The 27,817-nt window shown below is 41.0% G+C and overlaps 1 long non-coding RNA gene across 1 annotated transcript; it reads right to left on the bottom strand.

The window, feature by feature from the left end:
* Window positions 1–1,023: 1,023 nt before the first annotated feature.
* Window positions 1,024–27,817, bottom strand: LOC138924740 (uncharacterized). The gene is made up of 2 exons (XR_011439853.1): window positions 26,990–27,817; window positions 1,024–1,633 (listed from the first exon to the last, which is right to left on the bottom strand). It is a non-coding gene; the product is annotated as an uncharacterized lncRNA (long non-coding RNA).

The raw sequence follows: 27,817 nt of genomic DNA, 5'->3' as shown, positions 1-27,817 counted from the left end.
CTTCCTCCCAGTCCCACAAAAGTGAATTGTAAGTTCTAGGTAGTCTAATTGGGAACAGACATGGACAGAGTTCTAGATGCCTTAGCCAAACCCAGCAGAAACCTTTCGCACAGCTCCTCATTGTAAGGATACAGATTTCTCTCTTCCTGTGCTTCAGCTCTGGTTCTGGTGTGTAGTGAGAGTGAACTTTCTTTCACCTTAGCATTCAGTGAAGAAGGTAATGTCCTTAAGTCCCTCTTTCCTGCATTTGGCTGTTAGGAACATAACATGAAAAGGAGCGGTGCAGCTGACCAACTGTGACGGTCGCTTCCTGTTCTGGAGTTACTTCCCTAGGGCATCCTGTGCATAAAGGCCACACAGCTGAAGGACAAAGCCTCAACTTCTACATCCAAGAAATTAGATCCAACTCTTGATTTTCCTCAGTGAGGATTATTGCCAGCAAATTGTAAGTCTGTCCTCCCTCTAGTTCATCAGGTGTTGAGGCTGTGCTCCCAATTCCTGCCAGGGAGCATGAGCTCAGGAAAAGGGAATGTCACTGACACTCCAAGAAGAAAATGTGATTGAGAAAGGAGCCTTGCTGGGAAAGACGTTCAGAGTGCATTCAGAAACCTAAGCCTTCTGGGGGATTCTGGATGGTGCGCTTCATTGTTAGCAAAGATGATCAAGCCTTTAATTCATTTATCTTAGGCTTTGTTTTTTGGACCCATTTTCTTCTCCCTACTGTAATAAGAACATTGTTTGGAAATGTCATACTCTGTATTTCCAATTCTCTGAGAAATGCGTATGTCTGAGTCTTAGGGTTGACATTGCAGTAGTTGGCATACATGGGAAAGGATAACCTAGTGACAAATCACGGGGAATGCTTCCTTTGTTACCTCAAAAAAATTCCAGACAAAATATAGCATTTATATTTATAGGAAACAGAGGATTGGCTGTTTTCCAAGAACTTCAAGTTAATTCTTATGCAAGAAAAAGTTCTTAACTCTAAAGACTTGTTCTGCGTAAAGGAGACATTCTTTAATAATGGAAGAGGTGGTTTTATTTTTACAACAAGCCTGCTCATACTACCAAACCTATAACCAATTGCTGATCTCCTGTGTAAAGCATTTTTTTTCTCTTACCTGAAACAGTGATTTATATGAACTGTTGGAATAATGGAACCTCAAACTACAGATGTGTATGTAAAATTGCATAAATGCACTGACTTCCTTCTCCCTGAATATATTTTTAATAAACAGCATTATCCTACATGGTCAGTTTTATTAAATTATGCACAACCAGAGGGTTCTTCTGAGAAGTGGTGTGCTTGCCTGGGTGGCTTTTGGACAGCTTCCTGTTGTGGTAAGTAACACAGTAATCTTAGCCTTTTTCGGAGGCAGATAGTGGAGAAAGTTATAGGAGACAGAAATATTTGGAGAGATGACCCTAGTGCTGGCTTGTTGGGGGAAGAGAGATTTACGTTTGTTTTCTAAGATGCTCCCATGCGGTGGTGGAGGTGGTGCCCTTGCAGTTAGGAGGCACTTGACAATGCACAGAGCACCGAGCCTCCTGGTTGGAACACAGTCAAGTCCCGTTCGTGGCTTTCATGACTGGCTGCTCAGCCCCTGACAAATGTCCGGATCAGTCTATTTCACTGAAAAAGAAAAGTAGAATTGATTTAGGAAAGCAAAGGAGGTGGATTTTTTTTTTTTTTTTTTTGAGTGATGAGTCAATTTAGGGGATTTTTTTTTGTTGCTATTTTTAAGAGAACAAGTGAAAGAAATATATACCTTTATATGTACTGATACACAACACACATGCATATGTGCACACACATACATTTTTAAGTATTGTCTTGGTATAACTGCCTAAGAATAAAACCATATTCTCCCTTTGATATATCCCTTGGTCTGTAAAATGGCTTTAAACTACAGATGAAAGGTGCTACTGAATACAAGCCTACCACAAATTGTACGTGTGTAAAGTTTGTAACCAATACAGAACTGTCTGTATTACCAATTCTTGGGGTAATAAAACCAATCACATTTTTGGTTGATGTAATTCTGTGAATTGACGTTGGTATGTTAATGGGTTGTATAGAAGAGGTTTTAAATCATTATGGCAGCTATTGGGCCAGTATTCCAATACAGAGGACAGCGTCCCTTTAGGCCCTCTTGAGACCAGTGCATTTGGCAGAGGCCATTTTATTTACAATTCTCCTAACACATGCTTACTGAAGCCTATACCATTCCTTGTTCTCAGCCAGGTAGTAACCTCGAGGTTAACTGGTCTATGTTCCTGCTCCTCCCACTGTGTGTGGGAAGGACTGGAAGAGAGGCAGTGCTGTTGGCTGAAATGCTGCTATCGATACCACCTATGCAAGGGGGGCAGGCCCCGGAACCCCAAATGCGTGTTTGGTCCCCAAGAATTTGCCTTGGGATTTAAGGCAACCTTGGTAGACACTAAGATGTTTGTACCTCAAGTACCCCGTTGTGGCTTCAAGGCCCAACCACACACGGATGATTGCACGCTCCCTGGGAATTCAGGTTTCAGGAATAGATTTTAATATCCTCTGTGTGACTGACATATTGAAACATTCATTAGGGCCACATATTAATTTATTATCAAGAAAATTGCTCTAAAGAATATGAAGGCAGAAAACAAGTGGAGATTACTAAAGAGACAGGTCAGTGTTTGTACTGTTTAATGTGACATAGGTAGTTGCCATAAAGAAGTGGGTTATTTGAAATGATTGTCTAAAAAGCAGTGGAAGGAAAGCCCAAATTCTCTAAAAAGTAATGGAAGGAAAGCCCAATGTGCTCCGTTTGGTGTTCCCTTCTTCATGAGGGAATTTGGGGCCTCTGTTAAGACCTGTTCTTGCAGTTCTGTTCCCAAAGTGTGTGCTGACATCACTTAGTGGAAGAGCACACACAGCTCTTGGAGTCGAGGCATCATGGTGACTTGCACAGAGCTGTGTAAAGGGCTTTGTGAGGCGGCATGTGGAGCAGAAAGAGCCCTGGACAGCCAGGCCTGACACAGCCCTGCCCCACTCTTCCTGGCTGGAGCCATAACCGCTACCATGCTAGCTGCTATTCTCTGCATTTGTCACACCAGTTCAGTCATCTCTAAGGCCGCGTCATAAAATCTTGGGTGTGATTCTTTGGACTTGCCTTCCAGTGTTGCTCAGTGAAGGCACATAGGCATTTTGGTTGGCACAGTTCTTCGCAGTAGAGGGCTATTGCAAAACATTCGGCTTCCCTGGCTCCTGGCTCTAAATGTCAGCAGCTCTCCAGTCATTTTGACATCTCAAAGTGCCCTTTAATACTTCCACATAGCAGGGTGTTATCCCGTTGGTTGAGAAACAGTGATCATGTGTTGTAGCTTTTGGAAAGCATTCAGATTTTATATTCAGCCAATAATTGTAGTTAACAAATCAAAACTTTGCAGAACTTTCGGGCAGGCACAAGATAGGGATAAGAAAAAGAATGTAAAAATTACTTATTTGGTCAGAAAAAGTCACGATTCTGTCCACCCCTACTCCACAGACTGCATCTCCCTCTCCCTCCTTTCTTCTATTGGAAGGACTTTATCCTTGCCGCCCTGACCTTCAGCCTAAGTGAGAACTTCCCCAGCGTTGGAAAAAAGGATTTCCTCTTTTTGTTTAAAATATAATCTTAAGAGAACTTTAAATTCAGGACATGTCATTATGATCGTCCCTTTTTCCAATTTAAAAACAGCCTTAACTAAATTCCTTGATAAAAGTTCAGTACTAACTGATGTTAGAGGGTAAGTAAATATTCAAGCCAGGGTTTTCAACTTTCTAGAACTAAAGTTCGTCTCTAAGCGTTACAGGCAAGCAGGGTAGGGAGAAGAGCTTGCTTTCCTCCGTGTGTAATTTAGTGCTGTAATAGATTCGTTTGCTCTCACTGCTCTGAGACTTAGCATTCCGGATGGATGGAGAGGATGCAGAACCCATTTCCTCCCAGAGCATTAAATGATGTTTTGACAAGCAGAAGTAAACAGTTGGGATTTTTGTGGTCTTTCCAACATTCCTTGCCCATCTCACAATGCCCATGGGGATGGGTGAGGGTGGGATGGGGAACTCTTCTATCACTGATCAATTTGATGTTAACCACAAAGTGAATGAATTAACAAAATATAAGTTCGTGGGTTTTTTTAACCATCCTTTTCCCTTTACGTGGAGATTTTCATTAAGATCTCATGGTCAATTAAGCATAGGACAAACATTTTAGTGTCATGTGTTCGGTCTTGCTATTTTATCATCTGCAGGAGACGCCATACTTCCGTCTCCTTACCTCTGGTGCCTGGCATAAAGCCTGGCCTCGGGTGGTCCTCAAAGGATCCCTGAGGGAAGGATAGCAGAGTTTTGCGCTTGCTTTTGCTCCTCTTTGTCGGTCACGTCGTTTGCGTAATCTGCTCTTTGACTTCAAGGAGTTCAGGATCCAGGTAGAAAGCAAAGTGGAACCGAAACAATTACGTATAGAGTTAAGGGCTGAACTGTGTGGATTTGCAAAAATCCAAAGAAGGAGAGCCAGGGTCATCAACAGTCAGAATTACACGGGCTCTGAAAACCTACCTCTTAATATCACCGCCGCCACCAAGGGCAGGAACAACCAGGTCTGTAACCACAGGTGATACTTTACTCTCCACCAAAATGTGCCATTGATGCAGGCGTTGTGTATTTTTTTGGTAAATAGTTCACTTGGGCCAGTATAGACAAAACAAACAAAACCGGAGATTGTTCAGGAAGGAAGGAAACAGATTCACGACCAAGTGGGATGAGCTAACGACTACTAGGAATATTTGTGTCGGTCAAAATAAAAAGGCATTGTTATAACAAAACTAATGAATTAAAAAAACCCTCAATGTTTCTATCACCAGAATGGGTATGCTACAGGGGAAGAAAAAGTCCATTTTGAAAACAAACCATTTTTTTAAATCAACTTGAAGATTACAAGTAGAAAAAGGGAAAGTCAACGAACAGTGACTTTTTTCTATCGCCAATACATTTACAGAGTCTCATCTAACGTCATTTATGTTGTTTTTTGGATGATAAATGTTTTTTTAAACTCTAAGCTACTGTTTGTTTCAATTCAGAGTTTTGTAATATTGGTAAAATACTGTGAAATGTCAATATTAAAGCCTTTCCCACTGTTTATAAAATTTGCTATGAACATTTCTGTGTAACTGTCACGGTAGTTCAGAAAGATGGCTGGGCTCAGAATGTTGAGAGCTGAGGTTGTTCTTTGAATTTGACCTTGATTAAGTTTCACTGAATATTTTCTTATCTGTAAAATTATGGGAAGAGATGAGAGTAACTCTAAATTTCCTTCCTGCTCTAAAATTCTAAGCTTCAGTCACAGTCCTTTGGACTGTGTTTTTCAGATCATCTCAATTGATTTAATAGTGTACGTAGGTCCTTTCCTAATCAAGTGGAACAAAATAATCGAACAGTTTCTTGCATAGTTTTAATTTGCCAAAAGAAAAGTGCAGGTCTATTTTCGAAATACTTTAAGCTGCTTTTGGTCACTTATTAACATCAGGTATTAAAGTGGCTCAGGAAATAAATATTCTGATTCTATGCCTTGGTTCTTTATCCATCATAGTGTTTATTTCTAGTGGGTTTTCTGTTGGCTTGTTCAATTACCATTTTTCAAGTTTGGGAGGGGGGTTGGGTAGGACTGGGTTGTCAATAACCACTATCATTGGTCAGATTCTCCTTACCCCAAAACTTAGAGGTGTGGCAGATTCTCTGAGCCGGAAGGGACATTAGAAAGACACACCAAGCTTTTGTTCAAACAATGATTGAGTTGCAGTACCTCACCCAAGATCACATACTTATTATGCTAACAACGGAGTGAGGTTTATAAGCTAAATGACTTCTAATGTTGGAAATATATGGTAATGATAAGGTATCCCTTATCAATCCTCTCCATTCCTAGTTGAGGAAATTTTAGCTCACAGAGGTGATGACCTTCTCAAGGTCACCCTGTCTCGATTAGAACATAGGTTTTCTGACTTCCACCCAGTGGCCCTTCCACAAAACCAAGATATTTCCTCCCATGATTCCTGTAAGTTGACAGTCCCAATGTTTATCTTTTATGAAGCCTGAAGGATTCATCTTTGAGTTTCAAGGGATGGGTCCAGAGACTTGCCTTGTCCCACACTTTCAAGAAACAGTTGCATGGGGAAGAGACCCACGACATTGGTTCAGGAAGCAAGGTAGCCAGGAGGGTTCTACACAGCCCAACAACGAGCTCATCACGTGGCGATAGGGGTGGTTCTTAACTTAGCATATGTATTAGTTTCATGGGCTTGCTACTCAATTATGAGTAGAGAATCTTGAGTGCAGATTACCATCAACTGGGTGGTTTAAACACAACAGAAACATATTCTGAAACATATTCTCTCACAGTTCTGAGCCCAGAAGGCTGAAATCAGTTTCATTGGGCCAAAATCAAGGTGTGCACAGGGCCACGCTCCCTCTGAAGACTCTAAGAAAGAACTTTCCAGGGCCCAACTCTTCCCTGCCTCGTACAGCCTTTGGTGGCTTCAGGTGTTCCTTGTCTTGTGGCCACATCTCTCCAATCTCTGCATCCTTGGCCATATTGCCTCCTCCTCTGTGTCTCTCTCTTTCAAGGATAGCTGTGATTGCATTTAAGGCCCACCCAGATAATCCGAGATAATCTCCTCCTCTCAACATCCTTAGCTTTTGCCATATAAGGTAATCTTCCTAGGTTCTAGGGACTAGGATGTAGACATCTTTTGGGGACTCCCCATTCAACCCATAATAGCACATTAAAGGTTATTGAAATAAATTTCTAGGCCCAAGATGGTGCCACTCCTGGCCAAAGTGCCAGGTCATCAAATGGAACTTAGATGACTTCCAGGTCCCTGTGAATTCTCTGCCTGATAAGAAATGCAATATATCCAGTCAGCCAATCCCCAGACACCAAGGCAGCTCTGGGATCTATATTTACTCCTTGTTCCTTTTCACCCCAAACAAGATTAACTATGTGGGCCCAGCCAATCAGATACTTTCTATTTTTCTCTTCCTTGTTCTCTATTTATCCTTTAAAAGTTCCCTGCCTTCCACCCCATTTTGCAGCTCTCTGAATGGACATTGTTTGCTTCACGAAGTGTTAAATAAAGTTTGTATTGCCTAAATTGTCTTCTTTAATTATTTTTTAGCAAATTTCGCTGAGATGAAAATCAGAGGATGGTGATTCCATTTGCCCGTGACTCCTCACTTCCACCCTCCTTCCTAAGAATGTTATTTCTAAGGTCTACAATGTATAGAATCCCACTATTGTTAAAACTGGATCCAAGTGGGCCTGAAAATTAAGCTGAATTTATTAAATTGCTTTTTTGTCCTGACAAAGTGAAAAAATGCACATTGGGAGAATTTTTCTACAGTTCTGTTCACCAAGAAGGAAAACTCTAAACGAAAATTCCTCTGTGTCTCTATTGCAAAGGCACCAACCAGGACATGATCATGTGATGTTTCCATTGTAATTCTTGGATGAAATTCTTTTCAGAAAACGGGATAGAACAAAGAGCAGGAGCAAAATTAAAAGGACTAACATCCAGTTAACTTTATGACTGTTTCCTATTGGTATTAGGGAGCAAAGGGATTTCTATTGAAGAAAAGAGTCAAGACCTCAAAAAGTTATAACATTTGCTGTACAGGAAAATAGCAGGCAAAATAAGAGGGAGAATTTATATAACTGAATGCAACGAAGTTTCATTGATTACCGGAAAAAACGAAATCCAAGTCTTCCCAAACATACAAATAATTACATTCTCTCACTGAAGATAGATGAGCACTTAGCCTTTGACCTGTGCCTTATATTTTCACAGCAGAGACAAAAGGGACAGGAGAGGAGCAGACTTTGGAGCCAGAGGGGTTTTAGTGGATAGTCAACCCCACTTCTTTCTAAATATGGATAAAGGCTTATTAGTTAGCCATTCAGAGCCTCAGTTTTCCCCTCTGTAAAATGCGGTAGTCATAGTGCCCATCTCTTAGTGCTGTGAGGATTAAATGAGATAACATTTGTGAAACACATGGTCTGTTCCATACACTTGGCAAACACATTGTTTTTCTTCTTGTCACATTTTATTTGCATAAATCATCTCTCTGTTTCTGGAGCTGTTATTTGTTTTTATTTTTTATTGTGAGGAAGATTGGCCCTGAGCTAACATCTCTTGCCAATCTTCCTTTCTTTGCTTGAGGAAGATTGACCTTGAGCTAACATCCGTGCCTATCCTCCTCTATTTTGTATATGAGATGCTGCCTGCACAGCATGGCTTGAGGAGCCGTGCTAGGTCCGCGTCCAGGATCCAACCCTGCGAACCCCAGGCTGCTGAAACGGAGGGTATGAACTTAATGACTTTGCAGCTGGGCTGTCCCCTAAAGCTTTTATTCTAATAATACCTGCTTTCTTCCAAGGTCATGGCTAGTTAGTGATATGTACACCCACCTTTATGAGTGTGAGAGATAATATGACAAATATAGCTACATCTCTTGCATTTTAACAATGGAAGGAAATTCTGACTAAGCATTTTGCTCAAAGTAGTTGACAGTATTTCTCAACGAAAAAGAGAGTTAACTGGCAAAGGAAGGATGTAATTCATTCACTGGGGCAACTTCTACTTACAACTAAAACTGTCTGATGTAGCTGAGTTGACTGCCAAAGTCTCAGTTCTCTTTCGTTTTACAACCAATAAAATCATCTAAGAAAAATAGTCGCATCACACTCTGCTGTCAGCAATGACTGTAGTTACTGGTTAGGATTACCTGAGTGCTTTCTGCATACCCGGTTCTGTCCTGAACTCAGTGGCTGCCTGGGGTTGCAACCCAGACCTCACTCAAGGGAGGAGATTGTGGCTCATTGAACCACATCACCCAGCCAACCCAATCAGTGACGAAGTCGGAGAATGTGGACAGCCCCCTGCTTCGCACTTTGCAAAGCACTTCACTTGTATAATGGCATTTGGTATCACACAAGCCTGCAGGGTGGACGTTTTTATTCCTATCTCAAAAATAAGAAGACTGGTTTGAAGCCTTACGTGATTTGCCCATCCTCCTGAGCGAGTAAGTGGCATCAGGCATCCTGAAGTGAAAAGGCAGCTGCATATGTCTGGTATTTCTTTGTATCGGTGCGTGTGTGTGTGTAAAAGAGAACAATAAGGAGAAAATAAATCAAGTCACAGCCACAGGAAACCACGTGATAGGCCTTCCTACCTGAACGGTACTGAGTGTTGCCAGGTCCACAATCAGAACCAGTGAGGCTGGTCAGTTATTTGACTTTTTTAAAAAACAACTTGGCATCATCTAAGTTCAAAAATGAATACATTCTACATTTTTCCTACAGAAGAAAAGGAAATAGCCTCATTTAGGGGTTTATTGAAAACCTAGAGAGGAAAAATAAATAATATTTCACACTGAAATAGAAAAAGTAGAGGGCAGAACCTCTTCTCCAGTTTCCTCCTTCAGACCCACAAAGAAGAGGAGGGGGCAGTGGGTCTCAGGACATGACAAGTTGGCTCCTAACTGTCCACTGCCTGCTGCCGGCTGGTCCAGGCAGCAGCCCAGGCCAGTGGAAGGAAGCTGTGCCCTGGGATCTTCCTTCTCTTATAAGGACATTGAACTCGAGTTTGCAGGTCACGAACAGGTGCGGGCAGAGCTGGAGACAGAACGACACCAGACAAATACATGTATCACTTCCACTGCCTCTGGGAGGTGCTTAATATTTTAAAAGCACATTGAAATATTCAGAGGCATTTTCTTTTCTCCATGTGCAGGTGACAAAATGTGCTATGAATCACTGATAGCTTAAAAAGAGAAGTTATTCAATTAAAGAGTTCGGTTACCTCTGTAACTTCAGGTGGATGTCAGCTGGCTGGCTGGCTCTTATTCCCTTCTTGGGTGGCATCACTTTTGAATACATGTGTAAACGTTTTCATATAGAATTTCATTTTATCCTGGTATATCTGCTCTCTTAAAATATCTCTACGATTGATAGTATGGCAGTTGTCTCGGCGTTCGTCCAGTTTAATTGTTAAATGGGTGTGGAAGGCGTATGGAGCAGGTCTCTATTTGGTAACTCTCTCTGAATCCTACTATTTAGAGCTAGCGAAGTTCTTAACAATCCTCTGGTCCAGCTTTCTCATGTTTCAGATGAAGAAAGAGGTTAGGAAAGGTCCAAAGACTTGATCATGTGGCTGGAAAGTGGCAGAGCCATCAATAGACGCCAAGACTCTGAGCCCAGGCTCTCTTTACTACACCTGGACACCTGGAAAGCTCAGGATGGAGCAGTAGAGTTTTCCCCTCCTCGCCCACTTAACGCAAAATCTGTTTCCCAGGGTCCTCAACCAGGATCCTGTTCTTCACCCATTGACCCCCTCTGCTCCTCAATCTATTCTTTTTTTTTTTTTTTTGAGGAAGATTAGCCTTGAGCTAACATCTGCTGTCAATTGTCTTTGCTGAGGAAGACTGGCCCAGAGCTAACATCCATGCCCATCTTCCTCTACCTTATATGTGGGACACCTGCCACAGCATGTCTTGATAAGCAGGACATAGGTCCACACCCGGGATCTGAACCGGCAAACCCTGGGCCGCTGAAGCAGAACGTGAAAACTTAACCGCTGTGCCACTGGGCCAGCCGATCCGTTCTTTAAAAGCTCTAATTATTAAAAATTTCTTCCGGGGCCGGCCTGGTGGCACAGTGGTTAAGTGCACACGTTCCACTTCAGTGGCCCAGGGTTCTCCAGTTGGGATCCTGGGAGCAGACATGGCACTGCTTGGCAAGCCATGCTGTGGTGGGTGTCCCACATATAAAGTAGGGGAAGATGGGCACGGATGTGAGCTCAGGGCCAGTCTTCCTCAGCAAAAAGTGGAGGATTGGCAGTAGTTAGCTCAGGGCTAACACAGTAAATGGTGAGAGACTGGATGCTTTCCCACTAAGATCCTCTCTCGTCACTCCTATTCAACATAACACTGGAAGTCTTAGCTACTGCAATAGGACAAGAAAAAGAAATAAAAAGTATATAGATTGGAAAGGAAGAAATGAAAACACTCTTCATTGAATTTTGCTCATTATTCGCCTCAGCTTGTTCTGCATTTTAAGTCTTATTTGACATTGCTCATATTGGAAGGTTTTGGCCAACGTCTTTTTTTTTTTCAAGTTTGGCACCTGAGCTAACAACTGTTGCCAAAAGATAATCAAGAGAGAGCAGGATTGAGTATACTAATATCAGACAAATTAGACTAATACAAAAATTTTTATCAGAGACAAAAGACATTTTATAACGATAAGAGAGTGAATCTATCAGAAAGACATAAAAAATTGTAAACATATATGCCCCTAACAATAGAGCCCCAAAATACATGAAATAAAACTTACAAAATTCCAGGGAGAACTAAACAATAATAGTTGGAGATTTCAATGCGTCACTTTAATATCGGATAGACAACTAAGCAGACCAACGAGGAAAGAGAAGACTTTGACAATGCTATAAACCAATTAGACTTAACAGCTGACTCTACCCAACAGCAGCAGAATACCCATTATTCTCAAGTGCTCATGACACATTCTCCAGAATAGATCATATGCTCGTCATAAAACAAGACACAATACATTTTAAAATATTGAAATCAAACAAAGTATATTCTCTGATCACAAAAAATAAAATTAGAAATCCATAACACAAGAAAATTTGGGAAATTCACAAATATGTGGTAAACAACACATTACTAAATAAGCAATGGGCTAAAAATGAAATCATAAGAAAAATTAGAAAATGCTTTGACATTAATGGAAACAAAAATATGTTATAGCAAAAGCTATGGGATGGACAGAAATCAGTACTTAGAAAAAGACGTGTAGTTGTAATACCTATATTAAAGAGAGAAGAAAGATCTCATATAAATAAACTAATCTTCTACCTTAGGAAACTAGGAAAAGAAGAGCAGCCCAAACCCAAAGAAAACAGAAGTAAGAAAATAGTAAAGCTTAGAATGGAAATAATAGTCACTTGTGTTTTTTCTTAGAGCTGTGAGTGGAGACAACCATCTTCACAGGCAGTGTGTCGGGGCATCAATAGCTTATTTCTGAGCCAAGAGTTTGGGGTGTTACGTTTCCACAGGGTATCATCGTTGCAATTCTGGAAATCAGCCTCCCCTCTGCCAAGAGTTTGTTTGTTGTTACTGTTAGTTGTTGTTGTTTGTTTAGTGGCTTTTCTGGCCAAATGCTGTAAAATCTGTATTCTTTGTCATATGTGGCCAGTGAAATCTCTGCTTAATTGGCTTGGTGGACAGCTAATTATTGGACATAGATTTCTTTAAATGTATGAAACAGTAAGTCTCCTCTTTGCTGCGGGACTCTATGTGTATGTATGGATATTGGGGCATGCCTTCATTGCTTTGGCAGGTAGTTTATAACTCCACATTAGCCTTTGCTTCTGGCTTGTGCAGAGCATCAAAGTCAGCCAGAGGTGAGACATTAGGGCCTTTTCAGGTCTTTCCTGGACATGTGCACAGCTCTGAAAATGCACATGGCCTTCTAGATGCCCAGGAATATGTCAGAGCTTTTTCAAGTTCCTGATGGACATCTCAGTCCCCAGCTTTTTCTTTTAAGTTTTTCTTTTAAGTTTTTTGTTCAGTCTTTCAGGCAGCTGTAACATTAAACAATTGGCATGTATTATTTTTTGTTTGTTTGTTGTTTTTACAAAGGCCCTAGGGATAGGCTTGTTTGAACAGAGTGAGCTCTGAGCAATGTCATATAATGACAACCCTGAGCTTTTCAGTATGCTGTCAGACAAGTCAGTTAGTGACAGTGCTCTGGGGATGGGATTTTGGGGAACTCCAGACTCATTTTTCCCCCTTCAGGGGCTGGTAGGCTGATGATTTTCACAGCTACCATAGTTGTGGGGCTGTTAGTTTTAAAGGCTATCATGGAGTTAGGGATTTGAGAATGAGACTAGCAAGTTAAAATACCACAAATTTCCTTGTTCTTACTGAGATTCAGCAGGTCTTCTTGAGTGAGTGTTCCTCAAATGACTCCACACTTTTGGTTAATTTCCAGAATTCTAAAAAAGTTGTTTTTGACAATTTTTTCCAATGTTCTCACTGCTTTCATAGAGGAGTGGGCTTTTGGAGGTCCTTACTCTACCATTTCAGAAGTGTTTTCACAGTGGTTATGTAATAGACATTTGTGTGTGTGTATGTGTGTGTGTAAGGGACAGAGAGGTGAGAGGTATGCCACATGGTTCCATGTGAGGATAGGTTAACCTGTAGACCAAGGCCATCATGGTAGCTTCAGTTTGTAGAAAGTTACCCCCACCTCACTATAAAAGTAATTACTTCCTTGCTTGTATCTAAAATTCTACCCATAGGGAGCTGTCCTTCTAGTGGGGGTAATGTGTGTGTGTATGTAAATAACTCTACCTGACTTTTTTTAAAAAATGTACATAACCATGGGGGAGAGAGAGATCGAGTTCATCAAATTGCTTCTTTTCTTAGCTAGAAGGAAGTGCTCAGAATGAGAGCTTGACCAGAAAGGAAGTGGGGGTTGGGGAGAAGGAAGGATTAGAGAGTAGAGCCCCAAGGAAGACGGAGGCACCAAAGAGAGAGATCTTCTATTTTCCAAATTTCCTGAAAAGTCCCTCCATGTGGGTTGGGGGTGAGGTCTGTGTGTGTGTCTATGCTCATGTGTGCATGCTTGTTTGTGATTAGAAGATTGTGGGAGAGATGAGGAGCTGTAGAACACTACTCTTGGACTGGTAGTCAGAAGGCAGGAACCCGCTCTTCTATCTAAGTCATGCATCTCTTTGGGTGGGTCCGTCTTTCTGCTTCAGTTTTAATGTCCATGAAAACAGTGTTGATGAGTTAGTCTACGATATTGCTGACTAGAAATTCTATAGTTCTATGACTTAGAAGCCTGCAAAATACAGCAAACCATATTTAAAGTAAGGCAGTAAGAGCTTGAAACTTTTTTGAGCTCATTTTTTAAAAAGTATTTTCCCCTTTTATATACATAATGAAACAAAAGAACTACTGATTCTCACACTAGGCTGTGACATCTTCACTTTTTACCTTTAGTGTTTGAACAAACGCCCTGATCCAGGAGCTCCTTCCAACATGGCCTTTCTTTCTGGGAACAGAGGATGGTGTTAGGAGAAGGACACAGCTCTCGCTCAGCCAAGTTCAGATTACACATAGACAGGATTGGGTCACCGTCATCAGCGTTAATAATGGGAGATGAATGGTTGTGTGGGGAACAAATAGAGCATGTTGATAAGTCCTCTTACTTGAGAACTGATCACGGATTCTGCTGAGACCAGGAGCTAAGTTTTAAACACCACAGAATATTTGTATGTAACGTGAGCTGAAATTCACGTTGGTGATCTCAAGATTTCTCTCAGTTGCCCCTTTTTTCCAGGAGAGTTAATTTATCAGTTAATTTTATCACCAAGGCTAGTTCCACTCGAGGCAAAATAGTGATAAAAGCAAGTTTTCTGCATGCCTTAACCATCTTGCTGTGCTCCAAGAAAGCTCTAGACCTCTGTTGATTGTGTGCTTTCTGCTCTTCCCTTGCCTCCAAATCTACTCTCAAATTCACCATTCATAACCAGAAGCAAATGACTGATAACAGCTTACAGCTCTTCCCGAGGGTGTTTACAAATGATGAGGGACAAAGCAGCCAATGCTGTGATGCAAGAATAGCAGATATATGGCACCCCATGGGCTGATCTTCATTGTTCTGTCATGATTGTCAAGGGAGCTGTGAGGGGGGAGGATTGCGAGGCCACATGGAAGCAGGGAGAGAGGAGTATCCTGATTGATTAGTGATGTCTGCTGTGGGCGAGCAGGAGCTACGATGGTAAACATGACACATTGCCACATCTGGTGTACAGGCAAGATATCTGCTCTGCAGTTCATTAGAATTGGGTTTGATTATGAGCCCTGCCACTAACTTCTGGAATGAGTTACTGAGAGAATTAAACGAGGAGATGTGAGTTAAAGGAGAAGATGTGTGTAAAGTGTTTGTGGTAGAGTGTGGGATTAGAAAGCAGTGTGCCTCTTTAGGCTATGCGTCCCCTGAGAAGTCACAAACCTGTCTTATTCATCTTTGTATTCCCGCACAGTGCCTGGCCTACAATAGGCCTTCTATAAATTTTTGCTGAACTAAGGTAAGCTGCCTGTAAAAACAGGTTAAAGGAATGGATCTGGAGAGAATCGAAATGCTGTGCAGATTTAGAACATTTGGAAGTGTGATAGAAGTGTGCGATGAACAGCCCTCCCAGAGGCTCTGTATCAAGTTTCACCTGTTGTCCCTGGTCCCCATCCTCCCCTGCGTCTGGACCCCGTCTCCTGCTCAGCCTCTTTGAGCTGACCCCTTGGTTGGACTGTTTGTTCCTGGATTCTGTCTGTTGGCCCAGCTTTAGTTCCTGGCTCTGTAGCTTGTGGGCTGGTAATGTCCCTCTTGCCACCACCCCTGAGCCCTGCCCAGACCCCACAGTTCCAAAGCATTTGATTCCATCCATGGTCCTTTGGAATTTATTCCCAGAATGCATGCCTGAGTCAGCATCACAAAATCTATTACTCTTTCTGGAATTACAAAACATTCTGTGGTCCCTGGATTATGTGGTAAGCATTCCCAAATATTTCATTTCTAAAATTCGTCTTAGTTCACAATGAGGACAATGGTGCAAAATCCCGATAGCTTAATAATGCACTGTAGTGAAAGAGGTGAAATTATGAGCATTCATTTCAACAATTTTCAGTAGGAGAGGCGGCGGGCTCACCTTGGGCTAATTTGAGTATTGAGAAAAATGGCTGAGCATGCGCCGCATTCCCCTGATGTGCTGTCGTGTGTATACAAACGTTGTCTGGCTTGTGTCTATTAATTCTCATCTCAGCAGCGAATGGAAAATTTGCTACTGAGTACCTTTTAATCAGTCTGTGACATCTGCATCTAAATAAATTGCCTTCATCTTGACATAAATGATTGCAGTTGGAATGGCTCACAGTGACATGAATGCCCTTTCGTATTCACAGCCCATCCTTTGAGGGATGTTCAGACTACGCATTACCCCCTGACGCACAAAAGGCCACATGATGCTGTGATGACATTTGTTGGTGACGTGGACCCAATGCTTCAGTTAATCACAAGGCAGAGTGGCATGCCAGCCTAGGAAAGCTGGAGCACTCAAGACTCTCAGGGAAAACTTCTGCCTCTTACCAACCCCTTAGCTTTTCCTTGGATTTTAATTAGAGTCCATAAAATAGAGCTGCTTTCTCTTGTGCATGGTCAGCAAAAACAGAATGTGCGCAACCTGTCTTCTGAGTTCCTGCTTTTATTCGGAGAGCAGTTAAGCCTAACATTTTCTAGATTTCTTTTTTAAATCAGCATCTTCTTATTTCATTAGTGTCTTTGGAAAGATTTATAACAAATATGTGAAGGGACATGCTGTCCTTTCAGTAGGAGCACAGGGCTTGCTGTGCAGTGAGGACACGAGCCCAAACACTGGCACTATTTTTGGAAATGTATGGTAGGAGTGTACAACATGTACCAAATAAGATAAAATGATTTTATGGGTTTAAAATAGCAATTTGGGTGTCAAATTTGTCTTTGCTGATAAAATAATTATCAGTAGCTAACAAATCATTTTTTTTGTATAGAATTTGAAATATAAGTTCATCTTTAGCATCACTTCTGTTGAATCACTCTTCCCCTTTCTTTTGCTCCATCCTGTCACCTGTCAGTCAGCCCTGCCTGTAAAGGTGGCCCCACCATCGCCCTACTGAAGTCACTGCTTCTCTTCTTCTACCACAAACACACCTCTCCTCTCACCTACTGCTCCTCCCCATTCCTCACCATCTCAGAAAAATGGCAGCTCCCAACTCTAGTTCAGGACCCAACTCTAGGAGTTGTCTTTGACTCTTCTCTCTCAACCACATCTCCTGGCCAGGGCATCTGCCGTTACTTCCATCCCCCAAACACATGCCAAATTTGACCACTGCTCTCCACCTCCAGCACCACCACCCAGGTTTAGGCTGCCTACGATCACTTACCCCCTCTACCCTCCTTCACAGTACACTCACCCACAGTGAACCACAGTAATCTTATAATGTTAATTCAATTGTATCATTTCCTAGCTTCTCCACTGGGGAAAAAAAAAGCAGAAAAAAAAACCCAAGCACCGTATAGGAGCCCACAACCCTTTTCCTTTCTAGCTCCCTCTTGCTTATATTCCTGCAACTAGGTTAGTTTTATTTCAGTTTCATGAACCAGCTCCTACAAATCAATAGGAAAGAAGCTAAGAACACAATAGAAAAACAAGCAGTGACTCTGAGACTGAGCTGATGGTTCCACAGTGTTGGCAATATCTCAGGGAGGTAAAGGCAAAGCTGGGTTCCATTGTGAACTGGAAGTTTGGTTTAAGTTGGGACTTTTAACGCAGGAGCCTGATGAAGACTGAGTAAGAATCGTGATACACCAGGATTTGGATTGGTAGAAACAGCAAGGTAAGTATTTGAGGCAAAGGGTTTTAGGGATTAAAAGGTTGGTGGTTTTTATTAAAGAGTTGATAGGTCTTCTGGGAAGTTTCTATAATGAATAATCAAGTTATTTGCCTGGGCAAGAGTATCCTGGAGTAGTAAAGCGATGATGGGGAAGACAACGAAACAGTGAAGTCCTGTTAATGTAGACTCTACATTGTAGATGATAGGCTGTGCGTGTGTGTGTGTGTGTGTGTGTGTGTGTGTAGGTGGGGTAGTTTCGATCTCAGGTCCAAACTGTGTATGAAGGTGGATGGTTTTGGGTCTCAGAACACTGAGTCCACAGAAAAGAAAATACAAATGTCTCTGAAGTATATAAAAAGATGCTCATTTTGACTTACGATGAGAAATATAGTTGAAAACTACACTGAGATATCTTTGCTCACATATTGGATTTTCAAAGATCAAAAAGTTTGATAAAACCTTACGATGGGGAGGAAGACAGAGAATCCTATGTGTTACTGGTGGGAATGTAAACTGGTAGAATCCATAAGGAGGGCAATCTGGAAATATCTATTAAAATTATAAATGCACATATCTACTGTGCAGAATGAAAATGATCACTTTTAAGTATTTATCCAACCAGTCAGCTAATATCTAAAGGGCCCAGTGTCCTGTAGAACACATTTTGGGAGATGCTGCTTGGAGGGATAGAAATTAGCCCTTTGATTTTGATAAGAGTTGCAAATGTTTTTCTCAGTGTTTTCCCTTTGCATATGGTGATTTTTGTCATGTGAAATTTTGTAATTTTCTGTTGACAAATGTTTTGATCTTTTTTTTTAATGGCTTCTGGATTTGTGTCACACTCCAAGGTTGTAAAAATATGGTTTCTTCTTGTAGTTTTTTGGCTTCCTTTTTTGAGTTACATTTAAGTCTTTGGTCCTTTTGGAGTTTATGGAGGTGTAAGTTGTGAGGTATATATTCAATACTGTTATTTTTCCATGTGGCGACTCAGTGGTTTCAATACAATTTATGGAGCGATTTATTCAGCTCTTAGCATATACTAAATTCTCATAAATATTTAGTTCTTTCTCTGGACCCCCTAGTCTGTTGCATAAATTTCTGTCCATTTAATGCACTACACTGTTTTAATTATTGCAGTTTTGTATTAGGTTTTAAGACCAAGTAGACTTAGTCCCACCTCATTGCCTTCTTGTTCAGAAATTTCCTGGCTCTTCTAGATTCTTTAGTTTCCACGTGAACTTTAGAACCAGCTTGTCTAATTCCATCTCCTCTTCCACCAGATCTCATTGGTGAATTTTTATTTATCGTGTTAAATTTACAGGCTAGCCTAGGGGCATTTATATTTTGTGACGTTAAATCTTCCTAGTTTATGGTATGTTTTTATATTTGATCAAGTTTATTTTGTTTCCTTCAGTACAATTTTAAAGTTTTCTTCGATAGGAATAGATTTCACATTCCTGTTATGTTTATTACTAGTTTTTTTCTTTCTTGTTCCTAATGTAAATAGAATTCTCCATCTCCATATCTATTATCTGCTTTCTGTTGGTACATAGTCCCCCCTTATCCTCTGAGGATATGTTCCAAGACCCCCAGTAGATGCCTGTAACTATGGACAGGATTGCCCTAGAAATACTATATTTTTTCTTATACATACCTACCTATGCTAACGTTTAATTTATAAATTAGGCACAATAAGAGATTAACAATAACTTCTCCTTGGCAGATCTGAATTGTCAGCATCACTACTCTTGTGCTTTGGGGCCATTATTAAGGAAAATAAGGGTGACTTGAACACCCTTGCTTGAACCCAGGCAAGTCACAAACACGATACTGTGAGAAGTCTATCTGATAGCTGAGACTGCTGCTTAGTGACGAACCTCAGGTTGTGGATACAGTGTGGACGAGCTGGACAAAGGGATGATTCACAGTCCAAGCAGGACAGATCGGATTGGTGCTAGATTTCCTCACACTACTCAGAAGGGTGGTGCAATTTAAAACTTATGAATTGTTTATTTCTGGAAATTTTCCTTTAATATTTTCGGACCACATTTGATTGTGGGTAACTGAAACCTCAGAAAGCGAAAGCACAGATAAGGGAGAACTTCTGTATATCTGAAGGTTTTTGATTCCACGCATTTATTTTATACCCAGACATGAATGGAATTCTCTTGTTGTTTGTAATATTTTAGTTGAGTTTTCTAGGTGTGCAATCATATTGTCTGCATATAATGATAACTTTACCTCCTTTCCAATTTTATACGTATAAATTTCCTTTCGAATACTTGCTTGGGCTAATACCTCAAGAACAATATTAAGGGGCCGGCCCTGTGGCAGAGTGGTTAAGTTCGCGTGCTCCACTTCAGCGGCCCAGGGTTTCGCCGGTTCGGATCCTGGACGCGGACATGGCACCGCTTGTCAGGGCATGCTGAGGCGGCGTCCCACATACCACAACTAGAAGGACCTACAACTAGAATATACAACTACGTACTGGGGGGATTTGGGGAGAAAAAGCAGGAAAAAAAAAAGAAGATTGGCAAAAGTTGTTAGCTCAGGTGCCAATCTTTAAAAAAAAAAACAATATTAAGCGATAATGATGATGGTGAGTACTATTGTCTTGAATTTTCAACTTTAGTGAGATGGTGTCTAGCATTCCTTCATCCAGCATGATGTGGACTTTGGGTTGTGATAGATACGTTGTATTATGATAAGGAAGTACCCACCTTTCCTAATTTTATGAAATGTTTTATCAAGAATGTATGTTGAATTTTATCAAATGCCTTTTCATCGTTTACAAAGAAGATCATAGGATTGTTCCTCCTTAAATCTATTAACAGAGGTGAATACATTTTCTGATACTTAATCATGCTTTTATTCTGGGAATAAACCCTACATGGTCATTATATATTAACTTTTAAATCATTTGCTGGATTATTTTGCTAATTTTTAAAGGATCTTTACGTCAATTTTTTTTGTATGTGTCTGCCAGCTTGTTGAGTTTTGGTGTCAGTAGTTAATATATTTTATAGAAACAACAAGAATGTGACTAGGGTCGTATGCCCGTCTCTGAACTGCTCTCTGTCACCAGGGCTATGCTCAAGCCTAGGTCACTTGACCACTCTTGGATCTGGGAGCCTACTCAGTTTCTTATTTATTTATTAAACCACTTTACTGAGATATGATTGACATACAAAAAGCCATACATATTTAACATATACAACTTGATGAGTTTGGAAATAAGTATATATCCCCAAACCATCACCATGATCTATGCCATAAACCTATCCATCACCTCCAAAAGTTTTCTCCTGTCCTCTTTTTACTATTATTATTATTTGTGTGTGTGTGTGTGATAAGAACACTTAGCTAAGATATGCTCTCTTAGCAAATTTTTAAGCATAGAATACAGTATTGTTAACTATAGGCTTTATGGTGTACAGTAGATCTAGGAATTATTATCTTATATAACTGAAATTTTGTATTCTTTGACTAATACTGCCCTGTTTCTTTCACACTCAGCCCCTGGCAACCACCATTCCACTCTCTGCCTCTATGAGTTTGACTATTTTAGATTCTCCATTTAAGTGGGATCATGTAGCATTTGTCCTTCTGTGTCTGGCTCATTTCACTCAGCATAATGTCCTCCAGCTGCACCTATATTGTTGCTACTGATAGGATTTCCTTCTTTTATAAGGCTGTATAATATTCCATTGTATATATGTAGATTTCCTATTTCCTTTATCCCTTCATCTGTTGATGGACATTTAGGTTGCTTCCATGTCTTGGCTATTGTGAATAATGCTTTCATGAACATGGGAATTAAGATATCTCTCTAAGATCCTGATTTCAATTCCTTTGGATACATACCCAGAAGAGGGATTGCTGGATCATATGGTAGTTCCATTTTTAATTTTTTGAGGAATTTCCATACTGTTTTCCATAGTGGCTTCAACAATTTACATTTCCACCAACAGTGTCAAAACGTTTTCTTTTCTCCACATCCTCACCAACACTTGTTATCTTTTGTTTTTTTTGATAATAAACATCCTAACAGGTGTGAGGTGACATCTCATTGTGGTTTTGATTTGCGTTTCCCTGCTGATTAGTGATGTTGAGCATCTTTTCATGTACCTGTTGGCCATTTGTATGTTTTCTTTGGAGAACTGTCTATTCAATTCCATTGTCCACTTTCTAATTGCATTATTATTATAATTATTATTTTGTTATTGAGTTGTATGAGTTCCTTACATATTTTGGATATTGACTCTTTATCAAATATATGGCTTGCAAATATTTTCTCCCATTTCATGGGTTCCCTTTTCATTTTGTTGATTGTTTCCTCTGCTGTGAGGAAGCTTTTTAGTTTGATGAAGTCCCACTTGTCTATTTTTTCTTTTGTTGCTTGTGCTTTTAGTGTCATATCCAAGAAGCCATTGCCAAGACCAAGGTCAGGAAGCTTTTCCTCTGTTTTCTTGGGGCCAGTTTCACTTGAAGTGCATGGGCTGAGAGTTGGATAGGGGTGGTTCCTCCAAAGCAAAATTGGGGCTCAGTTATCAAAAGGAGGGATATGAGGTGGAGAAAACAACAGATGTCCCACCATTGGCAGAGTTGGTGATAATCCAGCTTCAATATTTCAAACTGCATTAGCAGTGGAGGCAGGAAGTTTCCCTGCTGATAATTGTGTGGGACATCAGGAGAACTCTTATCAGCTCTGGACCAACAACTTTTAGACTTGTTTTATACGGGAGAATTAACTTCTAATTTGTTTAAGCCGTTAACAGAAACATCTTCCATGTGGAAATAAAAACATGAAATATTTTTCATATTGGCAAAGCCAACGTGAGCATTTCCAATGCCACTGGAAAACACAAGGACTAGAACTATTTCATGGTATTCTGTTTCAAAGCCCCAGAATGAATTCAGGAGCAAAGCAGAGGCCTTGAACGGAATCTTTTTATTTGCAAGCCACTTGATGTGGATTCCTTCTTGAAAACACTCCTATGTCCCAGTATTGTACATTCCTCATAATAACAAAATGTTGGAACTAAAAACAATTATTATTGAGTTTAACGTAATTCTCATGTTGTCAGAAGTCTCTGTGAAAAGATCTGATTTCCATTTGGTGGTAGTTCAAGTGCTTTATGAAATATTTATATAGAGAAGATATGCTTCCTGCTGTCTTTTCTTGTAAGGTTTCTCATTTAAACCTGCCCTAGATCAAATCAATATTAGAGCGATAATGTAAAAGAAATTAAAACTGTTTTAAATAGCTGCTAGAAGAGTAGCTTAATTCAAATCAGAGCAAGTCTAGGGGGAAGGAAGTAAATGTGAACCTATCTTAAGCACAGCATTTAGGAATTGTTCAATGATAATTCAGAGTAAAATAAACTGGATATTCACTCCAGGACACTTAAATAACTAATTAAAAAAAGGATACTACTGATTAAAGGAATAAGGTAATAGTTCTGGTGCTTGTGGCTGGGACGTATGCAAATGATATTTACTCTCGGTGAAGCCTCTTCAAAGACACTTAAAACTTCCATACACTTAGTATTTATGTTTTTACACTGCCTTTTGATCTGATTGCCTCTTAGGTAGGAAATATTGGGAGTGGAGGAAAGGCACTATGGGGAAGTGGAAAGAGCATAAACTCGGGGTTTTGGAGGACTGGAATCTTTTTCTGGTTCTGCTGCTACTCAGCCTGGATAGCAATTAACCTCCTCTATGCCTCTTCTTCTTCCTCAGAAAAAATTGTCTGGTCCCTTCCCATTTTCACATCCTATTATTCTGCAAGTCAGGAGTAGTGGCGCACCTTACAAAGAAAACAAGTGAGCAAAAAAACTAAAACTTTCAAGTGCTTCCCCTGACAATAAACTAAAATCCAGCAGGCACTGCGCATCGTACCATATATTCATCCACACACACATCTAATACATATGTTACATACACACACAGTACATACACCATACACACATATGACACATCACATGCATATATGATGCACATCACATATACATATAAGAAACATACATCGCATATACATATAGATATGATGCATATATCATATATGTATATATAATGTGCAGTATCTACTAAGTAGCAGACTCTGCACTGTAGGAGATTCATATAGCAGATACAGAGCAGAGGTTCAAAGTACAATCTCTTCAGCTGGACTTTTCTCCATGCTTGTGTCCTGGTTACTCTACTTGCAAGCTGGGTGACTTTAGACCTTTTACTTAACCTCGTTGCACCTCAATTTTGTCTTTTAAATGTGCATAAGTCATAGTTTCTACCTCATGGTGTTGGCTTTAGGATTAAATGAGATAATACGTAAAAAAGTATACTCCTATTAGTGCCTGGTACATTGTACATACTCTGCACATTGCCAGTATCATCCTACTTACTTCTCCCAAGATCTCTATAAAGTAGGGTGGTGTTGGTTTGCAACTTTGGGAGCTTCCCAGGTGAAACTGTCTCTGTACACGGAAGGCAAAAAGAGAGACTGAAGGAAGAGGTAGGCCACTTTAGATTGGTAGGTGGCAGGTGTCATAAGCAAGGGAACTTACATACGAGGCTTGTCTTGGGTGGTTGCAAGACGTGTAGATCTCCACACCTGCCTGCCAGAATCTTAAAAGTTTATATAGATGTCTTAAATGGGTTCAGTCACATATTCAGTCCAGATGGTCTCAGCAACACCTTACTCTCTCAAGGCTACATGCTTGGAAGAGCTCTGGCTATGGGAATGGTGGGTGGAATGTACATGCCAAGGACAGGGAAGGGGGTGAGGAGCTTTCTCATGGTCCAGGTCCAGCTCAGGGTCAGCCAGCGGTCACATACTCTAGATGACCTCCTCCAACAGAGGGATTTTTATCTCCATATTTGTGGCATCTGAAGGTCAAAGAGACTGAGTAATTTACCCAACAATGTCATGGGTCCTGATACAACTGTTCTGGTCAGAGTAAGCTGTTTGGTGTTGTTTTCCATGGTAGAAAATTGTCACCAGGCAGTGTGTCCATTTTCTCTGGTTGTGTGACTGACTTCTTCTTTCAAGCTGACTCCAGCTTCGATCCAGCATCCAGGCTCGCCTTCTGCAGGGGGCAGGAATGTTCCCTTACACTCTTAAAGGGTAACCGAATGGGAGAAGAGGCAGCAGTAATGATTTCACTGTCCACAGGCAACTCTGGGTGCAGAGAGAGGTATAGAGATCAACTTGCCAAGGGCTGCAGAAAACTTAGATGGTTTAGGGGAGAAGGTGAGCGCTAAGTCACTGATAGGCGCATATATGAGCACCTGTGTAACTCCAGGTAAGCTGAAGGTGACTTATCATTCCATATAAGTGTTCCAGTTTGCATTTTACTTCAAACCTTTTTGCAGTGTGTTCTAAATATGAGATTCTAAGTCTGTGGACCATCACACACTGCATCCAGGCCAGCATTCCCACAGGATGCTCTGGAGGTCATAGAGTGTAAGGACCTCACCACTGAGAGAAGCGTTGCTCTCATTGAGGCTGGTGGCTCCCAAATGCCTGCCTGTGAACCTGTGCTGGCCAGGGAAGATATTTTTCTCCTGTTGTGACAAAATGCAAAAAATGAAGACAATTACATTTGCATTGGTTTGTAACATTTTCATAGCATCCTACAGTATAACGCAGTTGAGTTATAACTCTGGAGTAGATCCATGAAAAGGAACAGGCCATGTTGTTTCTTGAAATTTTTCTGTTCCATCAAGTCCAGAAGCCTTGGAATCCCTAATTGGATCCAGCCTTCTGTTCCACAGAAATAGTACACCTGAGATAGCCGGTCATGTTGCGTGACTCATTGGGACCCATCAGTCCTGCTCTGCCACTTACTAGTGTGTGACTGCAGTTATTTAAAATCACTGGGACTCAGTGGCTGAAAACTACAATGGTTTATGTCTTACTCACACCTTATGTCTGTTGCAGGTTCCCATTGCTTCACCATGTTGTCCTCCCTCAGGGATGGGCTGGAAGAGCCTCCACATCTTGGAATCTTGCTGGTCACCATGGTCACATGAGTCATGCACTGGATTTTAAAGGCTTCCACCTGGAAGTGGTGCATGCTATTTCCCCTCACATTTCATTGGTCAAGGAAAGTCATGTGACCACACCTAACTTCAAGGAGCCAGGAAAGTACAGTCCTTTAGAGAAGTTCTTGGAAGGAGAAGTGGAAATATTGGTAAATAGCAGTAAGGCCAAATGTACTATCATTTATTTCATATCCCCTTGTATTTATTTTAGTTCAGCATTTTTACTGGTTGAGATAATTTTACATCTTGATTCTGGTATGAATTTTATTAGCTGCTAAATTTTGAGAGTTATGGCATTTCCCTAAGAACTGCCCCTAGCCTGATAGTGATCCACTGACCAGTGTATTAAGACTACAGTCATTCAATGGTTTCAAGTCCACTTTCTCCATAAGGCGATCATAAGAAATTCTATCACATTCTTTGCTGAAATCAAGGCATACTATTTGGATATCTTGCCCTTGACTTATTAATGTAGGATCTCTATCAAAAAAGGAGATGAGATGAGTTAAGATGAATACTTGATGTTCTGTAAGTTTGGAATATTATGAACCGAAGGTCTGGATAAGTGAATTTTTAGCTTTTATTTAAACATAGAGCCAACATTATTTTAATAACTTCTGTTAGTGACACAAGGTAATATATCAGTTGGGCTCTCTAGTTGGGTATTTGGGGGTCTTGCAGACAGTTGGAAGCTGTCAGCCAAGTACCAAACCAGCCTTCAGAACCAAAGAAAAGACACAATTCTCCCAAAGTGATAATAGCATCAATAAAGTGAACACTTGCATGGTACTTGGTGCACGGATGTTTTGGGGCCAGAGCAGACGATACCATGTTCTATCATCCAGAACTAATTACATGGCTCCACCTATAACAAAGGGGGCTGGGAGACTGACTCTTCTGCTTTAGCTTGGAGAAAAATGAAATGGTCTTCTATTGTGTCTTCCATAATACGCCTTTTAAAGATTAAAGACAGAGAGAACACTTTTTTAAAAAGCTGAACATTATCTGGAAAATTCAGAAATCACCATCCAGAAAATAAAACCACTGTTAGTTCTTCCATGTTTCAAGGCAATAGGAAATTCACACACAGGGGGTTGCTCAGGCAAAAATATAGTGAACTGAAATGTGATTTTAATCAGCTCACAACCTTTTTTACATTTCATTTTGCTCTGTGTGTGCGTTCATGGAAGAGAGTGAGCAGCATTAGTCCATTATTCTGGGATTTTAAGGTAAGAGAAGGGAGTTTCAGGAAAGAATGCACACTCCAAGAGCACGGAAAGAGGAAGAAACACCTGAATGATGAGACTAGTACCAGCAGATGGTGCTGCTGGGGCACAAAATTAAGATTTGTTAGAAAAAAGAGGTATCAGATAAGAGACAGCAGGTGTGAGAGAAAATGTAATAACTGTTTGGACCTACTTGGAGGTTTGAGTTCTCCCTGCTACAGGCAGATCCGTCTGGGTTTTGGTGATTTCTTGCAATGGCCACATGAGTTTTAGGCATCTCCTAAAGCACAAACATCTGACACCTGCTCCTGTGTCTGAGCAGGACTGGGGGAGGCTGTGCAGTTTGCCTCCTGTTTTCACGGCAGACTTTTAGCAGCCCCTGGCTGCTCATCTGTGGCACCCGCATGCATGGGTTCACGTAGAGTCTCCAGTTTTTCTTATTTGCCCAGCTTTTACAAAACTGTTTTTGTGTGCCCTGCAAAATTTGTCCAGACTGTCAATCCAAGAGAGTCACAGTTTCTTTTCTCACATGGCCACCTTAAAAACAAGGTCACAAGGACCTGGGAGTCTATATCTAATAAAGGATGTGAAAGGTCAGATGGCGGCAACAAAGGAAGCTGCATTTACTCAGCAGAGCTTGACCTCCTTGCCTGTCAAAGCACAAGCCAGCCTAACCGGGACGTTTAGAAGAGCCCCTCCAAAGTAGGTCACGGTCAACGTTCCTTTTATACCGAGCTCCGTAGTAAATCCTGCCGCTGGCCGGGCTCTTGCGAAGCTGCCTTTCCGAACTGCGTTTTCAGGAGTCTGACAGCGTTCTGGGCTGGGAGTCAACTGACCCACTGGGTTCCAGTCCAGCCTGTCGGGGCCTCAGTTTCCTCCTCAGTTCAACGACAGGGTTGGACACTCTGACCCCGAGGCATCTTTCAGCTCTCCCACGCCACAGTCGCACATTTCTGAGTGGCGCGGCCCGCTCCGCCCTTAGGAAAGGGCCCGCGATCAGGGAGACTCCTCGGTCAGCACC

Source organism: Equus caballus, chromosome 6 (genome assembly GCF_041296265.1).
Source record: "Equus caballus isolate H_3958 breed thoroughbred chromosome 6, TB-T2T, whole genome shotgun sequence".
Taxonomy (NCBI): domain Eukaryota; kingdom Metazoa; phylum Chordata; class Mammalia; order Perissodactyla; family Equidae; genus Equus; species Equus caballus.
This window is presented reverse-complemented; position numbering and strand designations above follow the sequence as displayed.